The sequence below is a fragment of the Emydura macquarii genome, unplaced genomic scaffold (assembly GCF_026122565.2).
Source record: "Emydura macquarii macquarii isolate MOO-44397 ecotype Brisbane River unplaced genomic scaffold, CSIRO-AGI_Emac_v2 contig_3128, whole genome shotgun sequence".
Lineage (NCBI taxonomy): Eukaryota > Metazoa > Chordata > Testudines > Chelidae > Emydura > Emydura macquarii.
The window spans coordinates 4,153,566-4,166,162 of record NW_027133265.1 but is presented as its reverse complement, the minus strand read 5'-3'; positions in this window follow the sequence as shown (position 1 = coordinate 4,166,162).

Sequence of the window (12,597 nt, the reverse complement as noted above, 5' to 3'; positions counted from 1 at the left end):
AAGAATAATTCCCTCTAGTTCAGAAATTACTGGGTGAAATTCTATGGCCGGTGTCATTCAGAAGGTCAAACTAAAATGTTCATAGGTGGTCCTTTTTGTCTTTGTCTATGTAACTGGTGTTGATTGGAATAGCCCCATTAGAGTCACTGGAATACGCCAGTTTACACAAGCGGAGGCTTTAGCCCTATGAATCTATGTATTGCACAGGTTTTATGGTGAGCAGTCAAGGCCTGATCCAATAGCCCGCTGAAGCCAGTGGAAGGATTTCTAGTGACTCTGATGGGCACTTGATAAGGACCTAAATGAGACAGATCTACCCATTGAACAGAGAGCTTAAAATGAATGTACTGACTAGAATCTTTTTGACCCAATAGCCAAAGTTCAGGGCCATGTGGGTTGTTCTATTAGGAGGAGAAATTGATGATGGAGTCAGGTATTTTCTTTGATGCAATCTTTTTTACGTACAAAGAATACACATAAAGTCTTGTTTCCCTGAACACACTAGGGATTGATCAGCAGCAGACAGTTTCTTTGCTCATTGTTCCAAGCCTGCATTCCAGCTCTAAAATAAACAAAACAACAACAAAAACACACATACACTTTCTTGCAGGATCATATTACCACTATTTCTATTACTGTCTGCTTGGGGTTTCTCACCCCTTGGCCTTCAGTGTCTGTCCAGCCACCGCTTCCCCCAGTACCACACACACTCTGAGCCCCAGTCCACAGAGTTCAAATTCAAGTCATGGGCTTGTGTTTGGAGTGGAGGCCACTTAACTCTTTCAGTCACCTTCCTATATTCAGGATAAATGTGGTGGATACATCTGACACATAAGAAGGTTTAACTCAACCCATAACAGTATATTAAAAATTGATGTTTAAGATATACTTAAAAATAAGTCTATGATCACATGAATACTCCACAACTCCAGCTCTGCCCTTTGGTCAGAATCAGGAGCAGAACAGAACCATTGGCTTGCCTCCAGAGCATACCCCAGTTCTGGGCTCTGATTCTGTTATGACCACTAGACAGACTCCTGCTCCAACCACTAAGCCACATCACCTTCATCTCAGTGTGTGACAGTTTGAGCAGCCCAGTAGAAGATAAGAAGGGACTCTGCCCCTTGGCATGGAGCTCCTCACTGGAAGGGTCCCAAACAAGAGCTCAGCCCACCTTCTCAGACATTGGGGTTCCACAGCAGTGGTCCCCAAACGTTTTACTCCATGCCCCCCTCCCCGACCTCTGTCTGCCCCCTGGCAGCTGGAGCTGGGAGCAGGCCCACAGTCTGGGGGCTGAGGTCGGGGCTGGGGGCCAAGGCTGGGAGTGGGTCAAGAAGGCTCATATTCCAATTTCAGTCATGGGACTACTTATGCAGTGCCAATAATTATTCAGTACATTCCTTACCATGCAATTTTAATGCAGGTGGAATGTATCACTGTGTAACTACTCTGCAATGCTTTGCAGATCTATATGCACCATGTGCACAAAGGTTGAAATGTAAACAAATTTATGCTGTACTCATACTTATTTGTGGATAGAAGTGTTATTTAGGGTTGGAAATACCTTCCTCTGGCAAATTGACTCACTGCGCAAAATGCACAAGTGCACTTTAGAGTAGATCACATTATCACGTCTTCTTCTGAAAATCAAAGTGCTATTACTGCTTTTCACAAGGAATAACTGCCTGTAGCATTTTCCATTCTGCAGTGTGTCAAAAGTGTATTCCTACTATTAGGTTAGCAATTCAGAAGAGCTATTAAACGTTAATGTATGACTATCATATTACTCTATAATGAACACACACAGTCTAGTGCATCAGTTTATGACCCTGAAATTTCAGGATATTGTTTACTGGACCTTGTCACTTTAATATGCAATTGTACATACCCTGTACAATAGCGGTCCTGATTCTGTTTGGGACTTTTAAGCACAATTGTAACACAAATAGCACTTGTATTCATATTTAGGGCTGGGTGAAATTTTTCAACCAAAAGTTTTTGATTGCAAATTTTAAATTCAGCAACACAAATATTTTGTGAATTCAAATCAATTTTGCCAAATTATTTTGATAAAAAAATTCTGAAAAAAATCAATTTCTGTGACAGATATGGCAATTTCCTGCAATATGCTTGAAATACCTTAATGAATTAGGTTTAAATATCTTTGAAGTCCACTATAATAAATGAATGGTTTATGTATTATTTTGGGCTGGGCTTGCATTTAACCTCTTTAAATAGGATAGATGTAATGTGAACCCTGGGAAGTGTTGTGAACTTCAAAAGACTATAAGGAACCATGTGCCAGACAAGAATGAACTTTCGGGACCAACAGTGTCAAATAGTTTGCCTGGGGAAACACTAGGGAAACATGAATGCAAAATTTCCTACCTCTGGTAATGCACAGACCCAGCCTTTTGAAGCTACGTATTGAGGAGAGGATCATTGTCTGCTGATTACCTGTTCCCAGAATCTGAAGACCAAAGGCCTAAGATGAATAAAGGAAAGACTGAACTATTCATGGAGGTGTGAGTTCTGAGCTAAGGCTGTTATGAACTTGCAACCGTAGTGGAGAAAAAAACCGAGCACACACACACACATACCTTTGTGGGGTTTGAAGGACTGATTCCTACCAGACCCCTTGTTGGAGTTGGAGGTCGATCTCTGGTAGCTTATTAGTGTGCATGTAGGTTCTTTTACTGTTTAATACGTTCTCTCTGATGCTTTCATCTTAAGAATAAAAGTGCATGGTTATAAACTACCACACAGCTCTTTATAACTGGTAGGTATTACAGCTGTTCATAGCCTTCACAGAGAGAGCAAAACACAAACACTAGCCTGGTGAGGCTGTCCCGCTTGCTGGAGATACCACAGTGTAGGCATGGTATTGTGCAGGGTGGAAAAATCCAGGAGCGAGAGATTTCACAATAGAAAGAGGTAAATAGCGGGGTCCCCCAGAGTTTTGTACTGAGACCTGCGCAGTTCAACATATTCATAAATGATCTGGAAAATGAGCTAAACAGCAAGGTGGCAAAGTTTGCGGACTATTCAAAATTACTCAAGATACTGAAGTCCAACGCTGACTGCGAAGCATTTCCAAGGGTTCTCACAAAACTGGTTGACTGGGCAACAAAATGGCAAATGAAATTCAGTGTTGATAAGTGCAAAATAGTGCAAATTGGAAAAAAATAATCCCAACTATACATAAAAAATAATGGGGTTTAAATTAGCTGTTACCACTCAAGTAAGATCATGAAGTCATTGTGGATAGTTCTCTGAAAATATTAGCTCAATGTGCAGCTAACAAAACGTTAGGAACCATAAAACAGAAAATATCTTAATGCCACTATATAACTCCATGGTATGCCCTCACCTCAAATGCTGCATGCTGCATGCAATTCTGGTCTGTCAAAAAAAAAAAAAAAAAAAAAAGATATTAGGATTGGAAAATGTGCAGAGAAGGACAGCAAAAAATGATTAGGCGTATGGAACAGCTTTCATGTGAGGAGATATTAAAAAGGCGGGGGCTGTTCATCTTAGAAAAGAGACAACTAAGGGGATATGATAGAGGGCTATAAAATCATGAATGATGTGGAGAAAGTGAGTACGGAAATGTTTTTTACCCCTTCAAACAAACATACGGAAGAACTTCTGCATAGAACACATAGTCAATCTGTGGAAATTAATGCCAGGGATTTTGTGAAGGCCAAAAATATAACTGCATTAAAAAAAGAACTAGATAAGTTCATGGAGAATAGGTCCATCAGTATCTATTAGCCACAATGGTCAGCGATGCAACGCCATGCTCTGGGTGTCGCTAAACCTCTAACTACCAAATGCTGGACTGACCAACAGAGGATGGATCACTTGATGAATCCCCTCTTCTGTTCACTCTCTCTAATGCCTCTGGTACTGACCTCTGTCAGAACACGGGATACCGGGCTAGATGGATCATTGGTCTGACCCAGTATGGCCATTCTTATGTTCTTATGAGAGAGACACAGGTCTCCACCCAAGGAAGGTAACAGCTGGGAACCGGAAGCCTAGAAGCAGGTGCCCTTGGATGACCACAGAGAGGGAATACAAATGTAGTTGCCCTGAACTGTGACACATATGAGGCAGCATGTATGGGATCTCTAACAGTGTGTATTGCTGTAAGTGCCAGCAGCAATGAAAGCAAATACTGTAGAAGGAAAAAGCAAGAATAAGAGTGTCTCAATCTTTTGCAGAAGAGAATAGCAAAAAGAGAGACAGGAGGAAATAAATTTTGAACAGCTAAACAAAAGTCAGTTAGTTGAGCTATGCAAAGAAAGGCTAGTTAACACTGAGGAGTGGATGAGACTGCGGCTAGTTGACTTGCTATATTTTGATGAGCAGAAGAGAAATGATAGTCCAGGTTCAAAGGGAATATCCATCCCACTGCAGAGGCTCTAGCAGGCAGAGGAAATCTTGGAGCCAACTCCCTGGAGGGAGACCACAAAGAAGCTAACAGAAGCAGCAACCATATTCCATTGCAATGAAATAAACCACTGCAACAGGAATTGCAGACTGATTGGCAGAGCAAGAGAAACTGCAGCTGGATAGGGAGAAACTGCAGTGTGTCTGGAAACCCAGCTGCTTGCAGACTGGCACATGGAATGTAGCTAGAGAGAGGAGAACCAACACCAGCACAAAGAGAGAAAGGAGGACAAGGAATGTCAACATCAGCTCAAGATGGACAAACGGTGTAAGCAGAACCATCATCTGGTAGGGAAAGCCATGCTCCAGGTACCTGTCCCAGTGAGGGGCATAGACTCCAAATTACTCCTGTATTTTAGGAACAGGACTGACATTGATGTGTTTCCAAATGCTTTTGAAATGGGGTGCAACAAGGTGGGAGAGGAGGACAGAGTAAGGAATCTGGCTCCAGTACTGTCTGGGACAAAGACTTTGGACATTTCCACTCTTATGGATAGAGAGGATTATAAAGTTTCTAATTGCTGTAAACAACTTTGTTGGGAAGTTTAAACTGACCCCTTAAATATATAGGAGTAAGTTTTGGCGAATTCAGGAAAAAAAGTTTGCCCACCCCTGCTATGAACTCTGCCACCCCAACCTAAAATCATGATTAATAGACAAAAATCCTAGATATGTAAACTATAGCTGGGAAATGGGCAGAACTTATGTGGATAGGTGGCCTGGATTTGATAGAAAACCTAGTATGGGTGGAATGAGATAGAGAACAGGGACTGGGCCAAAGACAAAATCCACACCTGGGGGTGGGGTACAAAATCCAAGAAGTTCTGGGGCAGGAGTTCCATATGTGGCTACAGCAGGGGCACTTTCCATGGAATTGCCTATTCTGCCCCCGCCCACTGAGGCCCAGTGCAGTGATGGAATGGCCAGTTGCACCCCAACCTTACAGAATTAACTGAGAGACTGAAGCTCCAGATGGAGGGAGCACACAGCCAGCCTGCCAGTGGCAATATGGTGTTCATGCTGAGCCATTCACAACCCAAACCACCACCCAAATGTTATGCTGCACCCTCCAGGGTGCAGATCTGTTGGCTCACCAGTGGGAGCAGCAGGTGGTAGTTAATGGGGAGACATTGATTAAATGGAGAGATACTGGGACCTGCTAAACTTATAGTTAAGCTCCATGTTGTGAAGCCCCCCATCACGCCTCCCAGAGTGTGAAACGTGGGTTAAAGTGCCTGGAGTCAAAGCCTTCGCTCTACCTACACCAGATTTCTATAGGGACCCAGGAAGGGTCAAAGGTGCTGGTTGGAGATGTATTGTCAGCTATTCCATATTCTTTACTTTGGGGGAATGATAGTATGGCTTTAATAGCAGAAAAGGTGAATAAAACCCTTTCTGTTAGCTACAGAGCTTCAAGGGACTGTGTTCAATGCAAATGTAGTGGGTGAGAGGGAGAGAAAGAGTGCATGTTCCCTCCTTCCATTATCCAAGAGGAATCAAGTTATCTCCCTATATAACTGAGAATAGTCCCCAAGGGGCGGGACGAGACCTACTGACTTGAAGGGAAATTCTGAGTCCTGATCCCAAGACCAGGGAAATAAGGTCTCTGCCTACCCTTACCAGAGAATAAGAGGCAGTACAGAGCCTGGTAATGGCAGTGCCTCCAGCCAAAAGTAGAGACACTGAAGCAGCTGTGGGGCACTGCCAAATCTATGACACCCATCCCAGAGTGGGAAATGCGCAAGTAAAGTATATGACAACTGCTTGGGAGATGACAAAGGTAATTACAGCCATGAAGGAGTGGAGACTTCTTCCCACAGTCTGACTGTGAGATGGTCTGTGAAAATGTACAGGATCCTGAGCTTGGTGGTGAGGAAATTCTGCTCACCCTGGTTTAAGGTATGGGGAACAAAGAGACACCTGAGTGGGGTTGTGGGGGATTAATACTCCTTCCCCTACCCCGAAAAAAACTGACTTTAGGCCACTGAAGTCCCCAGGCTCTGACCTCCAAGGAGATAGGGCACAGACCAGAATTTGGTTATAAGGGAGGTTTGAAGAATCTTCCTTGTCTGACCCCTCTGCTGTTAAAAGCCATGTGTGGCTAAAAGCCACTTCAAAGGGATGCAGCCCTACTTTATTTCTCCCAAAGAATTGCTGCTTGCAAACCTTCCAGGGAGGTGGGGAACCTCACCCCATTACTGGGGCAGCTGACCCCTTGAGGGACAAAGGGACACCACACACACTTCCTAGAAACCGGATGGGAGGTAAGAGTGGAAGGACCAGATCTCAAGTTAACACCCAATGGTTCTGGGGTAAGAAAGGGCATGTGAGACCTCTGCCCCATAGGTTCTGAAAGGCAGTGGCAGAAACACCCTCCAAGAAATAGATCTGCCCAGGAATTAAGTCAATGGGTTCTCCTAGGGTGTTGGTCCCCTAGGATATTACACCCATTTCTCAAGCTCTTGCAATATCCTTGAAAAACCTTACTGAATTAAGTTTGAATATCTTTGGAGTCTATTGTGTTAAGTGAGTGGTGTATATATTATTGTGGGCTGGGATTGTATGTCATTTCTGTAGCAGGGAGTTGTGAAGTGAAACCTGGGAAGTGTTATGAACTGTAAAGGACTATATTAAACAGTGGGCCAGAGAAGAATGGACTCGGGGGACAGCATCAAGTGGCTTGCCTGGGGAATGGCTAGAAGGAGGTGAATGCAAATTTCCCACCTCCAGTTATGCAAAAACCCAGCCTTTTAAAGCTATATCCTGAGGACAGAACCACTGTCTGCTGTTCCTGAGGTCTCAAGAGTAAAGGCCCAATCTGTATGAAGGAAAGGCTAACCTGTTCATGGGTGTGCTAGTTCTGAGCTCAGGCTGTTATGAACTAGTAACCTGAGAAAAAGCCGGTGCTGGGGTTTGAAGGACAGACACCTACTAGAGCCCGAGTTGGAGTTGGGGGTGGGAGGGAGTGGCGATCTCTGGTAAGCTTATGCACACAGGTTTTTACCGTTTGTAATGTGTTCTCTCTGTAATGCATTCACCTTATGAATATGTGTGCTTGGTAACTTATACCTTATGAATATGTGTGTGGTAATTACCGTAACTTATAACTGCTGCACTTACAGCTGTTCATAGCCTTCAAAGAAAGAACAAAGCATAGACAATGGCCAGTCAGTCTGTGCAGCCTGTAAGAAATCCCAGTCAGGAGGGAAACAGACATAGGTCTTTAGCCAAGAGAGGAGACAACTAAGGAGACAGGAGCCTTGAAAGGCTGCCCTTGGTGGACCTTGGAGGAGGGAAATATATGAGCAGATGTCCTGAATGGTGACAGTTTCATTTTGACATTTTCAAAACAATACATTTTTTTTTAAATTTGAAATGACTTAACTTTGAAGTTTCCTTTAATTTTATTTTTAAAAACACTACTCAAAATAAAAATAAAAACAAAATAAAAAGTTTTGGTTTAAACAAAAACATTTAATTCAGCTCCTGAAGCAGTTTTTTAAAAACTTTTTTATTTGCTGAAACAAATGTTTTTTTCTAAAGTTTTGACTTGAAATGTTCCCCCTTCCCCCGCCCCTAAATCTCAGGGAACTGAAAAAAATCCATTATTTACCCAGCTCCACTCAGAACACTCTGAGGCTTTCTAGAGCACTCCTGCTGGGCCCCTCAGCATCCCTAAGTGCACTATCTGACTAGAAGAACAGCCTCTCTTTGCCAGTCACAGGGTCAGCTGCAAACTAAGAAATAACCCCTGGCAGTGCTTGGCAGTTGCAATTTTCATCTGGTAACGACTTCCTTATTTCTCTGAATGCTGTGTTTTCTTCAAGTTAGCAGGGTCTCAAACGTACAAAGAGGCATTCGTTCCCAACTCCCAATGACTTTCAATAGTATTTAGACACTTGGCTGGCTGTTATGCCTCTGAAAATCTCCCCTTGGTCACTACAAGAAGAACTCAATTTATTTCCGCCCTTACTGTTGTTTAAAACTGCGTGTGTTTTGTATTTCTGTGTTCTCTTCATGCTCAATATCCTTATATTTGGAATTATGGCAAAATAAGTACAGTAGAACCTGAAAGATATGAACACCAGATTTACGAACTGACCAATCAACCAAACACCTTGTGAAACAGGAAATAAGCAATCAGGCAGCAGCAGGGGCGGGGGGAAGAAAATCCTGTGCCTATATTGCAAGATTGGCATGCTGAGCCGAAACAGGCTGGGTCTGCGCTGTTCCTGTAAGCCAAGGGTGCTGTTTCACCCCCTCCCACCCCACCAACGAAAGGGGGAAGCTGTTTTCACCAGCCCCACCCCCACGCAGGAGCCCAGGAAAGAAAGCACCCTGCTAATGCTGCTTCAAGAAACTGAAGGTTGCAGCCAAAGCCTGGCCTGGAGTTGGAGTGGGAGCCAGCTGCACTCTGGAGGAATTTTAAAGGGCCACAGCCTGTGCACTGATGCAGCCCAAGCTTTGCCCATGATTGCACTCCTGGATCCTGCCAGCACCTCTGGGAATACAAGGGGCAGAGGAGGGAGGACACTGGTAGCCGGCTGGCACCAACCCCCTGGCACATGCGGCCTCTGGAGCATGGCAAGCAGTGCACTGAGCAGGGCAAGCCCTGGGGACAGGCGGCTGAGGGCTGGGGCTTGTAGTGCCAAGGGTGCAGGGCAAGCACCTCCAGTTCAGCCCAAAGGCAAGGAACAGGAATAGGGCAGGGAGCTGCTTGCAAACCAGGCAGTGCTGCCAGATGCCACCTTTGCAGAGATCTTGCCCAGCCTCAGCTGGAAGACACTGACTGCTGGTACTGTACCATAATGTTTTGTTCAGAGTTACGAACATTTCAGAGTCATGAACAACCTCCGTTCCCAAGGTGTTCGAATCTTTGAGGTTCTACTGTACTGCACTATGAAGCCAAAATTGAAACTGGCTTTCTTTGCTTCACATTGGAAGCATGATCTGTTTTATGCTTAAATCTGACAGCAGTGTCAGGTTCCCACTACTTCACATGGAAAACTTTGTGAGGGAAGCGATGTCTCCTCCTTTAGAGAATGATCATTTAACTGTACAGTGTAAGCGATAAAGGCCTGGATTCGCAAAGGTACTTATGCATCTAAATCTGTGGATTAGGTCCCCAAGTCCTGGCTTTAGGTACCATGGAAATCTACCAAACTCCCACTTGGCTTCCTCTTAAGCCTGTAGGTAGGCACCTAAACTCACTCAGCACCTACTTTTTTGCCGTAAAAGTTCCCTTATCACCTAAGTTCTTGCCTCTGGGCATGTGTATTGCTGCCTCACTCTAGGTACCCAGACACCTATTTTCTGCCTAAGGCCCAGAGCCATCCACAAACCATGGGGAAGATAGGTGATACTCTGCATAACTCATGTATGGGGCCCAATCCAGTAAGTGTGCTCAGAGACCACCTAGCTTCACACAAAATAACCAGGGGGGGTGGCAGCCCTCCCTTATCAACTTTAGCCAAGTGGTTAATGCTCTCTCCCAGGATGTGGGAGACCTCTAGTTCAATTCACCCCCTCTTCCCGATGACTAGAAGGGATTTGATTAGGGGTCTCCCACCTTTCAGGCAAGTGCCCTAATCACTTGGCTATGAAATGCTCTGAAATGGGGCTCCCCCAATCTCTCCTATTGAGGTTGTTCCACTGTAGTCACATAGTTGAATAATTAAATTGTAATTGGACCAGATAGAGAGTGAGAACAACTCTATAGTCCTCTGATTAGGGAGCTCACCTGAGAGGCAGCAGATTCCTGTTAAAATCTCTTTTGCTCAACAGGTAGACGGGGGAGTTAAAGTGGGGGTCTCCCACATCCTGGGTAAGTTCCCTGACTGCTGAGATAAAGGTTGTCATGAAATCCTTGTCATCCTTCTCCAGCTATTTTGAGTAGAGTTAGGTGCACACCTACTGGATTGGTCCTAGCACACAACATAGATGGAGGAATGCCTATCTTGGGGCTTGTGGGTCGCTAGCAGAGACAGGTGCCTCCCAGCAGCCTGGACTTGGCACCTATCTCTGGTGAGAGGGGTGGAGCTTAGGACACACCCCTCTCCTCTGCATCTCTCATTGGCTAGCGTGCTGCCTTTTTGGATCACATTCTAATAATGCCCTTCTCTCCCCATTCATTATATATGGAGCCTAGTCACCTGACTCTGACTTTGTAGTTTGCAATGTTGTTCCTCTGGTTTTGTTAGGCACCTAAACATTAGGCACTGAATTGCCTAAGCCCCTTTTGTGGTTCCAGGCCAATGGCTACTGCAGAATTTTTGCCTCATTCATAAAGTGTACACTTAACTGTATATTTAAAGTCCTGGAAATCTGCAGTGAGTAGTATGGAGCAACCAGTGATCAACACCTGCATGCTTCACTCACTGCACAGTAACTTGATGGGATAGGAACTGCTGAGTAACAACCACTGCATTTATCCAGATATTTTTCATATGCAAAAAAGACCGGACATGCACACTGCAGCCCTCCTCTGTTGGTGCTGACATTATTAAAGTGTTATTGTACTTAATCTACTGCAGATGTGCCAGCTATGATTTTCAAACCCTCCTCATTTGGCAAAGTCAAATGGATTTTCATTACAAAATGAAAGGCATCTCTCTCCTTCAGGGCTATTATTTTCTAGTTATTTTCAACTTTTTGTGCCAAAACGGTTCAGAGCTAGAAGTGTTAAAAAAGATTGCAAAATTCATTTTTGAGTGAGAAGAGTGTGATTTTTTTTTAAACTCCGTGTGCTTCAAAAGAGCCGAACTGTTCTTCATCAAACTCGAAAAGAAGTAAAATCACACGACAACAAGGACCTGATTTTCCACTACCAGTCTGGTAGTGTTTTACACCAACTTTGCTCTCATCACTTTACAGAGGTGTAAATGACCACACAAGGTGCAAGGCAGTGGAGAAGCACGCCCAAAGCCTGGACAACTTCAGAATAACAGGTAAAGTTTTAGAAAATTATAAGCAACTGAAAAAAGGGTCTTAGAATGAAAATGCTTAGGCAACCTTAGCTAAAGCTGTTGTTCCAACTGTTATTTTTATCTATCTATCTATCTATCTATCTAGCTTACACGCACACCAATAAATAAACAGCTTAATAAGAAAGAAGGATGTGTTCTATTGGAGAAGCAATTAAAACACAGAAGCTTAGGACTTCAATTTAAGAGCTAATTACAGCGGTGCAAAGTAAAACATTTCTTATTTAAGAACTAATTTTGCTGTATGAGATTGCAGAAGTTCACAGAGTTTGCAGGCAAATTAACTCTACAGTAAAATATTATGGGCTAGATTCTGTCCTGGTGTAAGAGGACAGATTCTTGGAAGTCAATGGTGGTATCCCAATTTACAAAAGTAGATAATTTGACTCTTTATACTGAGGGACTAGAAAACAATTCAGGTCAATAGCAGCAGAACTCACTCACTCTACTGGCAGCAAGTTGTCTGACTTTCTTTAGCCTCTTGTTAATAAAGCCACAGTTACTGTGATTCTAAACAGGATGAGACAGGCCTCTTTTCTCAGGGGGCTTCCCTTATTCACCATCTCAGAACTGTTCTCTGCATTCTCTTTACACTCAATTCTCTTTTAGAGGAGTCTCTGGTTCCTTGAGGAGAAAAATAAAGCAAAATGCTTTTATTGGGGCAGCAGCAACAGGACACTCCAAAGCATTCTTGGGTAGCATCCACCATAACACACCTTTCCGTTTCTCACAACAGCATAATTCACTTGATAGTCTGGTCTGAAGCCTCCCACTTAGACAGTTTCTCAGTCTACTTGACCATACCTTTCACAGAATCATCTGAAACCTTTCCTCCACCTTCCTGTAATGTGACTGCCAACTTGCCTCTTATACATCATATGTACCCTGTTGGCGATGTTGTTTGAAATGAAAGAACAGAGGCTAAATAACCACCCTTTCTGTGTGTGCATTTTGTAAATATTCAGGGTTGAATTTTCACATTCATGGTAAAGTTAGCTCAGAAACCAGAAGACAGACCATACAAATTATTTTGACTTTAAAAAAAAAAAAAAAAAAAAAAAGCTAATGATTTTTAGGCTAATCTAATGATTGGCTGGATTCTGAGACATGATCATTGAACTATTGGAGTTGGCAACACATATTGTGTGTATGAGGAGAG